Source organism: Coffea arabica, chromosome 11c (genome assembly GCF_036785885.1).
Source record: "Coffea arabica cultivar ET-39 chromosome 11c, Coffea Arabica ET-39 HiFi, whole genome shotgun sequence".
Classification (NCBI taxonomy): Eukaryota; Viridiplantae; Streptophyta; class Magnoliopsida; order Gentianales; family Rubiaceae; genus Coffea; species Coffea arabica.
The window spans coordinates 1,469,833-1,485,371 of record NC_092330.1 but is presented as its reverse complement, the minus strand read 5'-3'; the positions used below and the strand labels follow the sequence as shown (position 1 = coordinate 1,485,371).

General features: G+C 33.2%; 1 long non-coding RNA gene across 8 annotated transcripts; it reads right to left on the bottom strand.

Moving 5' to 3' along the window:
• Nucleotides 1-10,132: 10,132 nt before the first annotated feature.
• On the bottom strand, nucleotides 10,133-14,206 carry LOC113716375 (uncharacterized). 8 transcript variants are annotated; one of them, XR_011823389.1, is made up of 6 exons: nucleotides 13,983-14,206; nucleotides 13,740-13,800; nucleotides 13,305-13,388; nucleotides 11,656-12,457; nucleotides 11,442-11,558; nucleotides 10,133-10,314 (listed from the first exon to the last, which is right to left on the bottom strand). It is a non-coding gene; the product is annotated as an uncharacterized lncRNA (long non-coding RNA). The 8 variants fall into 8 exon arrangements; XR_011823388.1 differs by lacking the exon at nucleotides 10,133-10,314 and adding an exon at nucleotides 10,355-10,747; XR_003454131.2 differs by lacking the exon at nucleotides 10,133-10,314 and having other exon boundaries at nucleotides 10,355-11,558; nucleotides 11,656-11,751; nucleotides 12,167-12,457; nucleotides 13,983-14,204.
• Between the last annotated feature and the right edge of the window lie 1,333 nt (nucleotides 14,207-15,539).

Below are 15,539 nucleotides of genomic sequence, written 5' to 3'. Positions count from 1 at the left end.
AGTTATATGTGAATAATTATGGGTTGCAAACTGTCAAATAAAGTTAAGTCCAATTAAAGTGATCAAATATGGTTTGGACTTAATGTATCTAATAGGATGTGGGCTTTTAATGTGTAGAAACTTAAGGACCCCTATTTCTATAATGGGCTGAAATAGGGTTCCAAAAGGTAACAGGAAAGTTACCTATAAATAGGGTTATGGTCCCCAGGTCACAAGTATCATTATTTTGTCGTATTTCCTAGTACCACAATATACAGCCCTTTCCTGATATCCCATCGTCAGGAAAGATACCAGAGAGAAACTAAAGGCCTCTCTCAAGAACTGGCGAATACGTGTTGACCTGGAAGGCCACCCCAAATTCTCTAAAGATTCATATATCAGTTTATCGATATGGATTCAGGTACGCTTCCGCTATTTTATTAAATATTTATTTCTTAATAATTGCCATATAGATCTTGGATTTAACAGGTGATGGTTTTTACTAATGGTTAAATTTAGATAACCACCCTAACAAGTGGTATCAGAACCCATATGGTTGATTATTAGGAAATAATTTGGATTTAGTAATTTATAGTAATTTTGCACGGCTGAAATTTGCAAGTCTTGGTAATTTGCTGTGTAAATTCGGTCATAGTAAATTTGCACGGCTGATTTAGTAATTTGCAAGCCTTGGTTGCTAATGGCTTTATAACAGTGGAGTAATGGCTTTAAGGTTGCTGATGCCTTTTGTTTTCGGCCTCTGGCTCATAAAAAAAAAAAAAAATCTATGATTGATTTAGTTTTTCGTTTGCATGGTTGAAAGATTTTGTCCCGTGGTTGAAGTTATGTGCATGATTCGGCTTTGTGTTTCGGCCTTTTATGAGTCGTTGTTTTCATGTCGTGGAAAGTCAGCTTGCATGAATAGAGATTTTAATGAAATTCATGTTGTTATATTGCATTCAGTGGCTCCACGGATTGTTAGACTCCAATCAATTGCTTAGCTATGATTACTGTGCTAAAAGCCGAAAGCCAAAATAGCTTTTGCTGTGACTTTTCATTATGCCTTCGGTTATAAGATTAGGACTATTAATTTTAATTCTTTTACTTGTTGTTTTGTTTAAGAGCCAATATGCATATATTAATATGTTAAGGAAATTAGAGTTTATTTAATTTAAGTGAACCCTAATAAAGTTAATAAGACATTCAAGCCCTATAAAGTCCATATGTGTGGCCCATTAATATGTAGTTTTTTATAAAGTACTTGTGGATTTCAAGAAAATTTTTGGGCTTGAATGTTAATTTTGGGTCAAATTATGGATATGGACCTTTTGTTCCAATAAGTCATGATTTAATTGGATTGATTTGACTATGGTTGACCACGTTTTGACCAAAGTTGACCAAAGTTGATTTTGATCAAAATTTTTATTTAATTTGAATAATTTTAAATTTGAATATTGGTATTATTATATATTTTTTGGAATAAATTAATTGAAATAATATGCCAGTAAAGTGACCTTTATTATGAAAATTAATTTATTTTAAAATATAATTAGTTGGGTACTAGTAATTTTATAAATATTGATCGGCCCAAAAGAAGGTCAATATTTAATGAAAGTACATGTACACTTGTGGTAATAAACATGTGATAATTATTCGGCTTTTACATGTGAATTATAAATTGATCCAAAGGAAAATTTATTTTTTGACATGTTATTATTGTCAGTGTTTATTATTGTGCCAAGATATCACTTAGAAGTTAATATTTTATCTTTAGATGGGGTTACCAATATTTAAATTTATTATTATTTTGGTTTATGTGAGCATAGTTTTAATTATTTTATGTTTTCTGTTCAGTTGCGAATGATCTTACAAATATTACTTCCAACATCAATAATATTCCTATGCTGAATGGGATTAACTTCAAGTCCTAAAAAGAAAATCACTTGATAGTACTTGGAGTAATGGATCTCGACCTTACGTTAAGGATTGATTTTCCCCCACCTCTTACAGATCAGAGTACCTCTGATGAAAAGAGAAATAATGAGAGGTGGGAGAGATCAAATCGCTTATGTCTGATGATCATTAAAAAGGCCGTTCCGGAAGTATTCAGGGGAACATATCAGAAACGACTGTAACCGCTAAAGAGTTCCTTCAGAACATTGAAAAAAGGTTTGTTAAGAACGAAAAGGCTGAAATTGGTACGCTCTTGACACACCTAGTTTCAATGAAATATAGTGATAAAGGCAATATCAGAGAGTACATCATGGAGATGTCTAATCTTGCTTCAAAATTAAATGCATTTAAGTTGAAACTCTCTGAAGAGTTACTAGTGCATTTGATTTTAATATCTCTTCTTACACAGTTTAACCAGTTTAAAGTGAGTTACAACTGTCAAAAGGAGACTTGGTCTCTAAATGAACTCATCTCACACTGTGTAGAGGAAGAGGAAAGGTTGAAGCAAGAGCAGACAGAAAGTGCCCATCTGGTGTCAACCACTAATAATAAAAGCAAGAGACTTAAGAGAAAGAAAGAAAAAGGAGCTGCAGGTACAGCGCCACAAAAGAAACAACAAAAGAAATCAAATGATCAGGGAAAGAATAGTTGTTTCTTCTGTGGAGCTGAAGGGCATCAAAAGAAGCATTGCACGAACTATCACGCTTGGCGTGTTAAGAAAGGTGTGCTTTTTAATTTGGTTTGTTCTGAGGTTAATTTAACTTCGGTACCTAAACACACATGGTGGTTAGATTTTGGTGCAACAACTCACATCAGTGTGCCTATGCAGGGTTGCCTGAATTGCCGAAAACCTAATGATAATGAAAGATATATCTACGTAGGCGATGACAAACCAATTCAAGTTGAGACAATTGGATTTTTTAGATTATTGTTAAAGACCAGATTTTATTTGGATCTCAATGAGACATTTTGTTGTACCATCTTTTAGACGGAATTTAATTTCTATTTTTGCATTGGATAAATTTGGTTATTTTTGTTCATTTGGAAATGAAAAATTTGAATGATTTCATGATTCAAAATTAGTTGGTTTTGGTTTTTTAATGCATTACGATAATCTATATTTAATTGATACGATTGCGTCATTTAATGAATCTCTGCATTTGAGTACTAGAGGAGTAAGGAGAAAATTAACCAATGAGAATTCAGCCGCATTATGGCACAAGAGATTGGGACATATCTCCAAACGGAGAATGAAAAGACTTGTGTCAAATGAAATTCTCTATCCCTTAAATTGTACAGATTTTGATGATGGTATTAACTGTATAAAGGGAAAACAAACCAATAAAAGGAGATTTGAAACCAATCAGTCTTCAAACGTTTTAGAACTTATATCTACGGATATTTGTGGACCATTTTTCACATCTGTTTGGAATGGTCAACAATATTTTATAACGTTTATAGACGATTTTTCAAGATATGGCTACATTTATCTCATTTTTGAAAAGTCATAGTCACTGGACGTGTTCAAAAATTTTAAGGCTGAAATTGAGAATCAACTCGACAAAAGAATTAAAAGCGTCAGATCTGACCGTGGTGATGAATACTGTGGTAGATATGACGATTCAGGTAAACAACGTCCAGGACCATTGGCTAAATACCTAGAGGAATGCGGTATCGTCTTACAGTACACTATGCCGGGTTCACCCACTATGAGCAGTGTAGTTGAAAGACGAAATAGAACGCTTAAAGACATGGTAAGGAGCATGATATATCATTCTACTTTACCAGAGTCACTCTAGGGAGAAGCACTTAAGACTACAGCATATATTCTTAATAGAGTTCCAACTAAAGCAACTATCAAAACCCCTTATGAGCTTTGGACAGGGAAAAAGCTCAGTTTAAAGTATCTACATGTTTGGGGGTGTCCAGTTGAGGCAAAACCTTACAGGCCAAATGAAAAGAAACTGGACTCAAGAACGATTAGTTGTTATTTTATTGGATACTCTGAAAGATCCAAAGGTTATAAGTTTTATGATCCCACAACTAAATCAATTTTTGAGACAGGAAATACCCGGTTCTTTGAGGATGTCGAGTTTGGGGAAGAAAATACAGTAAGGGACATTGTTTTTAAAAAGGAATATATTAATATTCCCACAGGTGTCATTGCTCTTGCTCAGGACCCTATTCCTGAACTTGATCATGGCATGACAAATCAAGATAATGTCAAAGAGCAAACTGTTATAGAAGAACAAACTCTTCCTCTTCAAGAACCAGTGCCATTAAGAAAATTCACTAGAGAAAGGAGAAGTGCAGTACTAGATGATTATATTATTTTTCTCCAAAAACATGAGGATGACTCTGGATTGATGGAAGATGATCCAATCAACTTCCGTCAAAGCCATGGAAAGTTCAAATTTTCAAAAGTGGATCGATGCCATGAATAAGGAGATTAAATCCATGAAGGACAATGGCGTTTGGGATCTTGTCCCATTGCCAGAAAGAGTGAAACCCATTGGTTGTAAATGGATATTTAAAATCAAGAGGGATTCGAAAGGCAATATGGAAAGATACAAATCTCGTCTTGTCGCTAAGGGATTTACACAAAAAGAAGGTATCGACTATAAAGAAACCTTCTCTCCGGTCTCTTCAAAGAACTCTTTTAGAATTATCATGGCACTAGTGGCGCATTTCGATCTTGAGTTACATCAGATGGATGTAAAGACAGTGTTTCTCAATGGTAATATTGATGAGACGATCTATATGGTGCAACCAGAAAACTTTGTATCAGGAGATCCAAAGAATATGATTTGCAAACTTAAAAAATCTATTTATGGGTTCAAACAAGCGTCTCGACAATGGTATTTCAAATTTCATCAAGTGATCATCTCATTTGGTTTTGAGATGAATTTAGTAGATAATTGCATATACTATAAGTTCTGTAGGAGCAAGTATATTTTTCTGGTATTGTATGTTGATGACATTTTGCTTGCCAGCAACGATATTGGTCTATTGCATGAAACCAAGAAATTTCTAACTAAAAATTTTGAGATGCAAGATCTTGGTGATGCATCTTTTGTGTTAGGCATACAGATATACCGTGATCGCTCTTGGGGTATTTTAGAACTATCACAAAAGGGCTATATCAAAAAGGTCCTTAAAAGGTATGGTATGCAAAATTGTAAACAAAGTGACACTCCTGTGGCTAAAGGAGACAAATTTAATCTTGAGCAGTGTCCTAAGAACATTTTTGAGAAAAGAGAGATGCAAAAGATTCCTTATGCCTCAGCAGTAGGGAGTCTAATGTATACTCAAGTATGTACGCGTCCAGATATTGCGTACATTATTGGGATGTTGGGTAGATATCTGAGTAATCATGGATTAGATAATTGGAAAGTAACCAAACGGGTCTTACGGTATCTACAGAAAATAAAAGACTACATGCTCACGTATTGGGAGTCAGATGAGTTAGAAATCATTGGATATACTGATTCCGATTATGTTGGATGTCAAGATACTATGAAGACAACGTCAGGCTATGTGTACTTGTTGGCTAGAGGTGTCATATCCTGAAAGAGTGCTAAATAGTCCCTCATAGCATCTTTCACTATGGCTGCAGAGTTTATAACTTGTTATGAGGCATCCAATCAAGGAATTTGGCTGTGAAATTTCGTCACAGGATTACGTGTGGTGGATAGTATTGAAAAATCACTCAAATTATTTTGTGATAATAAGTTAGCAGTCCTATATTCCAACAATAACAGGAGCTCGACGAAATCTAAATATATAGATATCAAGTTCCTGACTATTAAAAAAAGAGTGCAGAATGGACAATTATCGATAGAGCATATCAGATCAAATTTCATGGTTGCGGATCCGCTTACTAAAGGATTGCCATCCAAAATGTTTCATGAGCATATTGCTCGTATGGGTGTCATATTATTAAATGATGTACAGTTTTAGTAGGAGTTTGTTATTTTAAATGCTCTTATGACATTTTTCGATTATTAAGAATTTAAGGATATTTATGCATAAATAAAGTTTAGATTTGTCTACATTCTGATTTTGGTATGGTTTGATCTCATGAAAATTTAAAGTGGACCAGTTGGAAATAGGCATGTTTTGATCATATTACATAAAATTTTCATGCTACACATCCACATCATGATTCATGTCGTTCAATTGTATCGATATATGTGACTATTGATGGGTCGAGTTACGAAAGTGTAACAAAGGCCGCTTTAATCCTATGTTGGTATGATTGATAGATCGAATTGGTTACAGATATATTATAATAATGACAGTAAAGTTAAGCTCATACGATTAATTGCGAAATATAATTATAAGGTTACACATATAGTCCAAGTGGGAGATTGTTGAATCTTTAATCCAACATTGGACTTATATGTGAATAATTATGGGTTGCAAACTGTCAAATAAAGTTAAGTTCAATTAAAGTGATCAAATATGATTTGGACTTAATGTATCTAATAGGATGCAGGCCTTTAATATGTAGAAACTTAAGGGCCCCTGTTTCTATGATGGGCTGAAATAGGGTTCCAAAAGGTAACAGGAAAGTTACCTATAAATAGGGTTATGGTCCCCAGGTCACAAGTATCATTATTTTGTCATATTTTCTAGTACCACAATATAAAGCCCTTTCCTAATATCCCATCGTCAGGAAAGATACCAGAGAGAAACTAAAGGCCTCTCTCAAAGACTGGTAAATACGTGTTGACCTAGAAGATCACCCCAAATTCTCTAAAGATTCATATATCAGTTTATCGATATGGATTCAAGTACGCTTTCGCTATTTTATTATTTATTTATTTCTTAATAATCGCCATATAGATCTTGGATTTAACAGGTGATGGTTTTCACCAATGGTTAAATTTAGATAATCACCCTAACATTTAACACCAAAAACAAGCCTCATGCTTTATATATATGGAAAGATATTAATGCTTATCGCCGTCTCCCAATTTGGTTGCAATAACGCCAACAGCTACGATCGGGACTTGGAGGTGTGCGCTGGCCTGCTTAAGTTCGTCAGGTTCGGGTAAGGTCAGCTGGAAATCACTAAAACACCGATCACAGCCATGTGGACCGTCTTCGGCTTCACCGAATCTGTCCCCAAGATCTAAATAATCCATTTTACACGAGAGATCACGGCATGCATTCATTACGAGCACTTAGGCTCTCGTCGTAGCTGCCAAGGCAGGAGTTCAGTGTGTCCTTTGTATTTTCATCGGTTGCATGTCCGGCGAGCTCCTGTATCAAAGATTGGGTGACGGATACTTTTGATGTTGCTAAACCTAGCACAACTTTGGCCCAGACCGGCAATATCTACAGTGTTGGAACCAGGGACTCGGAAAGTGCTGCAGCAATACTGTACATCCTTTGATAATGAACAAACGTCACTGATCAAGTCTGCTTTTGCTGGACCACATTATAATTCCCACTACTACCATTCAAAGCCATTTGTCTTTGATTTCTAAGGCAGTTAACTAGCTTCAAGTTTTGTAGCTTGTAAATACTTGAAGTTGTAGGTTGATATTAACTGAGCCTAGCTATCATATTTATACCAATAGTTCTGGATCAAGGGCATCATAAGTTGAATTCTACATAGTTCGAACTGGTTTGTGTAATTTTACTACATTTGGTAAATTTGGTTTTTGTGTTGATAGTGTTTAATATGTCTTAGCCCCTGTTTCATAACTCAATTCATCACTTAAATTTAATGGATTCAGATCTTAACATATTCAAATCATTTGATAACCAATAATTGAACATCTGAATTAATTAAGTGACACCGAATTTTCTAGGCAAAACTTACTCTCAAAATTAAGTAATAAGTTATTCAGTTATCACTGAATGTGATATGCACTCAAATGTATTAGATTTAATATTTAACCATTCAATAACTTCATAGATTCAAACTTTAGATTTCAAATTTCAAACTTCAATTTTCAAATTTCAATTTTATCAAATGCACCCTAATATCTATCAATTAGTTAGTTAAGGCATGCATATAGTATCTATTATACGATTAGGAATTTCTTATGGGACACATATGACTTGTTATAGGACATAATAATTCTTTGGAATCTTTTATTATGGCTAGCAAATTAACTATTCAGTAGTACTTTCTAGTTACTTCAATAACCTCAAATAGGGAATTTAAAAAACCCCCCACTCAGGGGCAAGAATTATGAATACAAATTTAGTATCCATGGTGTCATTGAAATTTGGTAATAGGCATGTTAAGTGAGAATTATTTATTATGGTCAGGGCATTAATTCTTTAGCAGTTGTATTCTGGTAAAATTGTCCTATTGCAGCTTTAATCGATACAGCTTTGCTACTACTACTTTTGAACACCTCTATCAACCTATCAATTAGTTTAATTTGATATATATATACACACACACACACACACTAATAGGGGTGGGCTGTGCTATGCACTGCCAGTGCCTATTGGAATGAATTCACTGGTAGTTATTGATGAAACAGTAGCTTTTATAGTAGTTGTAGTTATATTTTTCACAGGAAACAATAAGCTGTTTTTGTTGCATTTTATTAGTAATTGCATTGTATAGTAGTAAATTCACATTTGTTTCTTTTTGTTTAACTTGTAAATACAAATGTGTATTGTTGGAAAAAATATATTGATTTCTATAAACTTTAGAATGTTTTTGGTTTTAATTATATTGTATTGGTGATAAATTATTCAAAGAAGTTACACACCTTGTGATCTCTGTTTTACAAAAATTACCAAGAAGGAAGTTATGAGAACAAATAAAATGAATAAAAGCTTCTGAGCTTTAATCTACTTTGTCAAATGTAACCACTTGATTTATTGTTGTCAAAATTTTTATCTAAAAATCTAGTCAATGATAAGTAAACCACTCCATTGATTCATTGTCCAATCTAATAGTGAATGCATGACGAAATTACAAAGAACAATTAATCAAGTGGTTGAAATTTATATAAAAAACAATCCAACTCTTAGGTAAATTGTAAACATCTAATCGAAACAAATCGTTGAAAGAAGTAAAACAATGGCCTATGAGTTGTAAAGATTCATTGTATAAGAAAAAAATGGAAACCAGGAATGATATGTATAAAAGAGCGGCCAACTATTTTGAGTTTTACTAAAGTGGATGAGTAAGTTGTCTGACCGTTGAACCATCAAACAATTACAAAAGGAAAGCAATCAACCACTGCAAATCTAATGGTCTAAAGTTAAGCAAGATATCAAAATTATTTTTAAAAAAGTGAAAAATCTCAAATAAATAAAAACCTTAAAATTTGCTTTGTAATTAAACACGGCTTGGGTAAAACAATTCTTAGACTGACTGTTTCATTTTAATTATGTAATATAGATTATATACATCTTCCCTAACAAAATGCTTTATAGTCTTATTGCAAACAATATCATTTTTTTCATATTCCTTTTTAAATATTTATTAGAGACATGATTTATACATCTTAATATTTTTCCCATACCGTAAAAATATATGTTTTATCATTTTTTTCCAATAAATCCCAGACAAATAAAAACCTCAAAAATTGCTTTGTAAATGAATAAAGCTCATAACTGGCATATTTTTTTTTATTTTTATGCCATCAATTAAATCATCTCTTACCCAATTTCTTTGTCATATGAAACATTTATCAATTTTTGTATCTTTTCTTGCCACTAATCCCAAAGAATAAGGAGAGTGTTTATAAAATGAAAGAAAATTATAAATTGAGCAGTCGATGCACTTATATATGCTTTGTAAATAATTAATCTAGCATTTAAACCCCCTTGTCATGGTGTGTCTACTCTCATTAGAAAAAAAATATCAATTTTGGTATTTTATTTTCCCTCAAAGTCCAAATAATTTTAAAAATCTATAGAAAAATTAGGTTGTATTCTGAATATTAACTTTGCGTTTACACTTAAATTTTTTTATGCTCATACATTTATTCAAATGCTCATACATTTATTCAAAGTAATAATTGATAAATTTATTTTTTGAATTAAACATATTAATATCAAATATTTCTCAATTGATTATTTATTGACTAAAGAGGCAATAAATAATTAGCTATTATGGCTTGATCCATTACTGTGTATCATGATCTCTTGAATTTTGGATTAAAAATCAATGGATCATTATATGGTTCATAAATACATTTTTTCATACAGGTAAAAGTCTAGAATTGGATTTCAATTTTGTAGTTTCAAAGATATTGACATAATTTAGATCCTACTTAAAATTTCAACAGCAATTTTTCCAAGAATCCAACGCCAAAAAAGGAAAAAAAAATACTATAATGATTGGTTCCATTATATATGCTAAAAACTAATGAAGTTGAGAGCTGCAATCATCCGAATCTGTAAGAAGAAAATTGTTTAAAGGAAGTTAGAAGATTAATAAAAGGGAGAAAGAAGAATTAAGCATACAAATTCATCATTTGAGTAAATAACAACATAGTTTAGAAACTGAGCATTGGTTCAATATTAACATCTTTTCTACTTTCCCACTGCCAAGTAATTCAGCAGGCAGTCAAAAACTTTCTGGTAGTGCTATATTCTAGACAACTATAAATTGAAATACTGATTGCCCACTAATTAGATTGCTAACTTGCATTTATTCCATCAAGTTCTTTAGGAGAACGCCATCATAAAGGATCCTGAGCAATGATATGAAATTTGGGAACATCTTTTGTGATCTTCATTTGGGATTGCTATCGAAATTTGACCGCCAACCTCAGTAATGTATGCTTTGATAGTGTTGTTCTTCGTTGTCCTTTTGTCCTTGGATTTTCTAGATTAAAAACATAGATGAAACAAACCATTGTAACCCCTTCAACATGAGAGGCTAGTTTAGTAAAATGTGTAGCATCCTTAATTTCATTAGTGAACTTTGTCTGAAATATTTGTTTGAAATATTTAATCAACAATTACATGTTGACTATGCAATTTCCAACTGCGAAGCAATATAGCTTTTTGCAATCTAAAACTAAGGCAACAGTCTAAAATTTTAACAGATAAGCAGATACATTAAATACAAATAACTTATTAAACCTTATAGAGTCTTTTTTTTTATGGCAGCCTCATTAAAAAACCAAATAGTAGAAATTTATAAATCACTTATGCCTACTCCATAACCGAGACAACTTATCTTTTTCAATTATTTCCAACTAACCAAAAGAATGCTCTTATAAGGCTTTAGGATATCTCAAGAGTCAGGATCAAAAGCTTTACGTGAATTTGTACGGGTAAACTTGTGATAAAATGTCATATAAATGAATCCAATAAGCAAAACTTAAAGCTATAAAATGGATCAAATAAGTTGAACAAAGCCTCATTAATTTTTTAAGGAAAAATATGACTTTTTAGTATAATGTTTCAATCCTTTCCTACAATTGTTCTTCTAAGAGCATTTAAGCGCATTTATCAAGTTGCACTCATTATTATGCAATAACTCATCAAGTTATAGCTCATGGAGTTGATCTTACTTGGTCATCATGGCTAGGCGAAGAGCGGTATATGATAACAATTTCTCAACATATGGACTGAAAATTGCAGCATGTAAAGATCCTGTTACATCATTTACCACAAATCCCAAGCAATACCTATCGTATTTTGCCATCACATGAAGCAAATTGGAAGTTATATTGTTGTAAATGATTTACCAATTCTAGCATTAGAAAAGTAAATAATAACATTTACCTCGCTTCAACTCTAGTTTCTTCCTTGCATGATAGGCATCTAATGGTACATTCTATCTCAATATGGATAGATTTTTTGGTCTCAAGCCAACAGTTTCTAAGAAAAAATCAGCCAAAAATTGACATTTTTAGCAAAACTAAATTGAAACTCAGAAATCTTAAGTCAACATGTACCAAAGCCGTGGTTAAACATGCAAGTTCTTTGTCTTTAAAGCAATAGGTGTTATTATAGGGTACTATTAAGTTCAAGCCTTCACCATAAGAATATGAATTTCAATTTGAATCATAATGAGTTCATAAAGACTATCCTTTAATAATGAAATAAGATTATTAAACAAATTAATTAACAACAGTGGTTCTAGTTATGATTTTAGCAATTTTGCCTCTTAGGCTCTTGTTATCAACACTACATAAACCTTTCTATTTTGTTACTCCAATAAAACACAATAAAAATTTAAGAGTTTATTTATTTCCTATGATGTTAAATAGTAGAGGAAATGAGAAAAATTTACTTAGTAGCAGGGGTTGTAGCATGACCATCAGCAGTAGAAACCTAGGGCTTCTTTTCTTGAGCTGGCTTAGATGACTGAGGGACAATTTTTTTTCCAACCCCAGAACCCACAACAGTTTGCTAACTTCTGCTCGCAACTCCACCAACTCCAATACTCTTGACAAGCCCATTAGCACTCCTAGGGGAGAATAAGCCACCGCATTAGCCAAGTTCATCTTAGATCCACCATTCCCAGAATAAATTCACTTGCCAGAATCACTGTTAATGGTGTCAGTAACGTCCTCTTTGGTCCCTGAAATTAAACTCTTAAGTACACCAATAAGTGCAGAGATAACAAACTAACAATACAAAATTTCTAAGATATGTGCATATGATATATCTAAGATACATATGACGTATCTTAGAAATTTTATATTAAATTTTGGAATACAATACATATGATATATCTAAGATATGTGTAGCGATAACAAACTAACAATACAAAATTTCAACTTCTACTGTTGGAAATTCTCAATCATAAGCTATATTACATCGGCACCATCATAATTTATGTGGTAGCTCTTTACCTGGAAAAAAGGTAACCATAAGTTTTTTAAGTTATTATATGAAGATGAAGTGCAAGACATACTTGAATCGGCAACTTCTACAGCACAAAAAACTGTAAACCATATTTCCAACTACTAATCTACTAATAATTAACTTCTTGACAAGATAATTTGTGCCCTAAAAAAAACGTTGAAAAGGATTCATGCAACTGGAAGTGCACATTTATGTCCCACGTTGATCTTGCAAATTGCATTCACCTGGATCTGGTACTGTATTCTATTCCTTTCTTTCTTGAAAACAGAGGGCAACAGGCACGAACATTTTTTTGCTACCCTGGAAAAGTACTGGAAACTTCTGGTGTATAATAGGACAGGAATTTAATTATTCTCAGATCACGGGCTTGGTCAATTCGTAAACAACAGAAATTCAGAATTACATATTTCATTCAGAAAATACATGGAATCATCTTTTACATTTCTTCTGTCTTCCTACCTTCTTTATCTTTACAAGTGTCAGAAACTACCATTAGAAAAGGTGTCATAGAAGGAATTGGCCATAGAGAAAAAAATGATATAGACCGGAGTAGAATTTACCTGTGCGATCATTCTTTCCGTGTTTTCTCTGCTATCCCAAGTTTCACATAGACATTTTATCAAACACTTGATGGCCATTGGTCTCTGAGATTTCACAAAATTTTGACTTGTTTGAATAGCTGTATTTGCTAGAAAAATCATTGCAACTAAAAGAAACAACACAAAAAGGGAAAAAAAAACAGCTCGAATATCAGAACATCATCTAATAAAAAAAATAAGAGAAAAAGAAAGAACAAAATGAAGAAAATCTGATAAAAAAATTTAAAAAAAAGGAAAAAAACAAAATGAAGAAAAAATTCATTGACACATATATTCACATTCAGCAGAAAAGAAGAAAAAGGAAAATTCTGTACTAAAGTTAGAATATCATCTAATAAATACCTAAAAGGCGAAAATAAAATTCAGAACCAAAAGGAAAAAGAAATAAATTCTTACTTTTCCTGTGGCCCTTTCTCCAAAACTCTTTCTTGCTGGAGTTCTTTTTTCTTCTCCTCTACTGTACGCGATATCACAAAATGTAACGAAGGAGAAAAAGTACCATAAAGTAGACTCAATCTATGAAACAATTGGTGGTTTCCATGGCAATAATTACCACTGATACGTTAGCCATGTGTTTTCTACAGTGCAGAATGAGAAGGATTTGGTGTAAAAGGGATACGGAGAAAGGAAGAAGCTTACCTGTTTCTTTGCTTTTTCTGACCATGTGCAGGAGCAGTTCAACTGCTATTCTTGATCGTTTGACGTACAAAGGAAAGGATGAAGTAAAAGAATGATATACTTTCAACCACCCCGAGGTACCTTGCATTTGACCAAAAGTAACTTAGTAAAACATTTCACCAATGTCGGCTGAGGAGAAATAAGCTAAACTTCAGCAGCTGACTAAACTTCCTCCAATGAAACAAGCAATGTCAACCGAGGAGAAATAAGCTAAACTTCAGCTCTAGGGCTGCCACGTGGCAGCATGAGAAGAAGCTACAGTAAGACCATTGGAACTTATATTGTAGTTAGATTAGATACTTGGAGGTTTTCGGCTGTGCTAAGCACAGTTTAGGCCCCTTATAATCTGTTGTCATATATTTTCATATAAGATAAGATTAACAGCACTGTTTGTGAAATAGCATTCTTAAAATCATAAATTACCAATCAAACATGCGGCTAACAATATAAGACTAAACAAAACCAAAGAACCACCAGTATTGCAAAAGATAAGAGAAGATGACAACAGATTGACAAATAATTTTACAAACAGCTTGATATCTTCAAGTTCAAGTTAGTTTTACAAAGACAGGAGATGACATCCTGAATACCTAATATAAAGTGCAGTGATAGGCTGCAATTACAAAATATCACATATTGAGATCCATTAAGTTACACAAAAGAATAATTGCTTAATGGATGTCAATATTGTGTCAAAAGATGCAAGATTAGCAATTCAGCTGTAAAATGCTTCAACATTAGCTAGATTAGTAATTCAAAAGGCTTCAAGCAAGTTTAGAGTTCATCATCACGCTGCTTCTTCAAGGGACTTCCAGGTGCAAGACTAGTTGGACCTAAAGTTGAGAGTGCATTAGTAGGCAGTGAGACAGGTGTATTAACTTCAGTAGAATTCAAACTAATTTCAGAAGGTATAGTTCCAAAAACCAAGGTCCTCTAAGTAACAAAACACAAGGAAAAAGAAATATCAGGGGAAGAACATGAACAAAAAAGGGCAAAGAAAAATGGCAATGTTAATTCCTACATTAGTTTGCTATACGAACTATTGCACTATAAAGTTGTAATCGGTGAACATATAGAAGTCCGGGTCATTGATTCTTGACAACAAACTATTTGGTTGTCTAAAGAATGTCAAAGATGCTAAATAGGTGCATACATAATTCGAAGTTTAGAGGCAAACACAGTAAAAGCAATGATGCATGAAGAGGCAATTTTGGTAGGTAACGAACCGATCTGAATCAGTCCTCTCTCAAGTGCTGTGCGATGAATTTGCTTATCCGAAGTGAATGGCGGGGTTTCTCCCTAAAATCACTCCGACGATCAAGTCAATATATTGAAGGAATAAAGAGTAATGAACAGTAAAAATGCAATAGTGTGCTCATTTGTTGGAAGTGAACAGGGGGCATTTATAGGGCAGGAGCAGAGGACAGGACGGTGGGTTGACGTTAGCGGGACCCATGTCCTGACTATTACGGCTCTGTTCTGCACCTGGAGGTCTAGCTCTGACACTGCAGTAGCTTG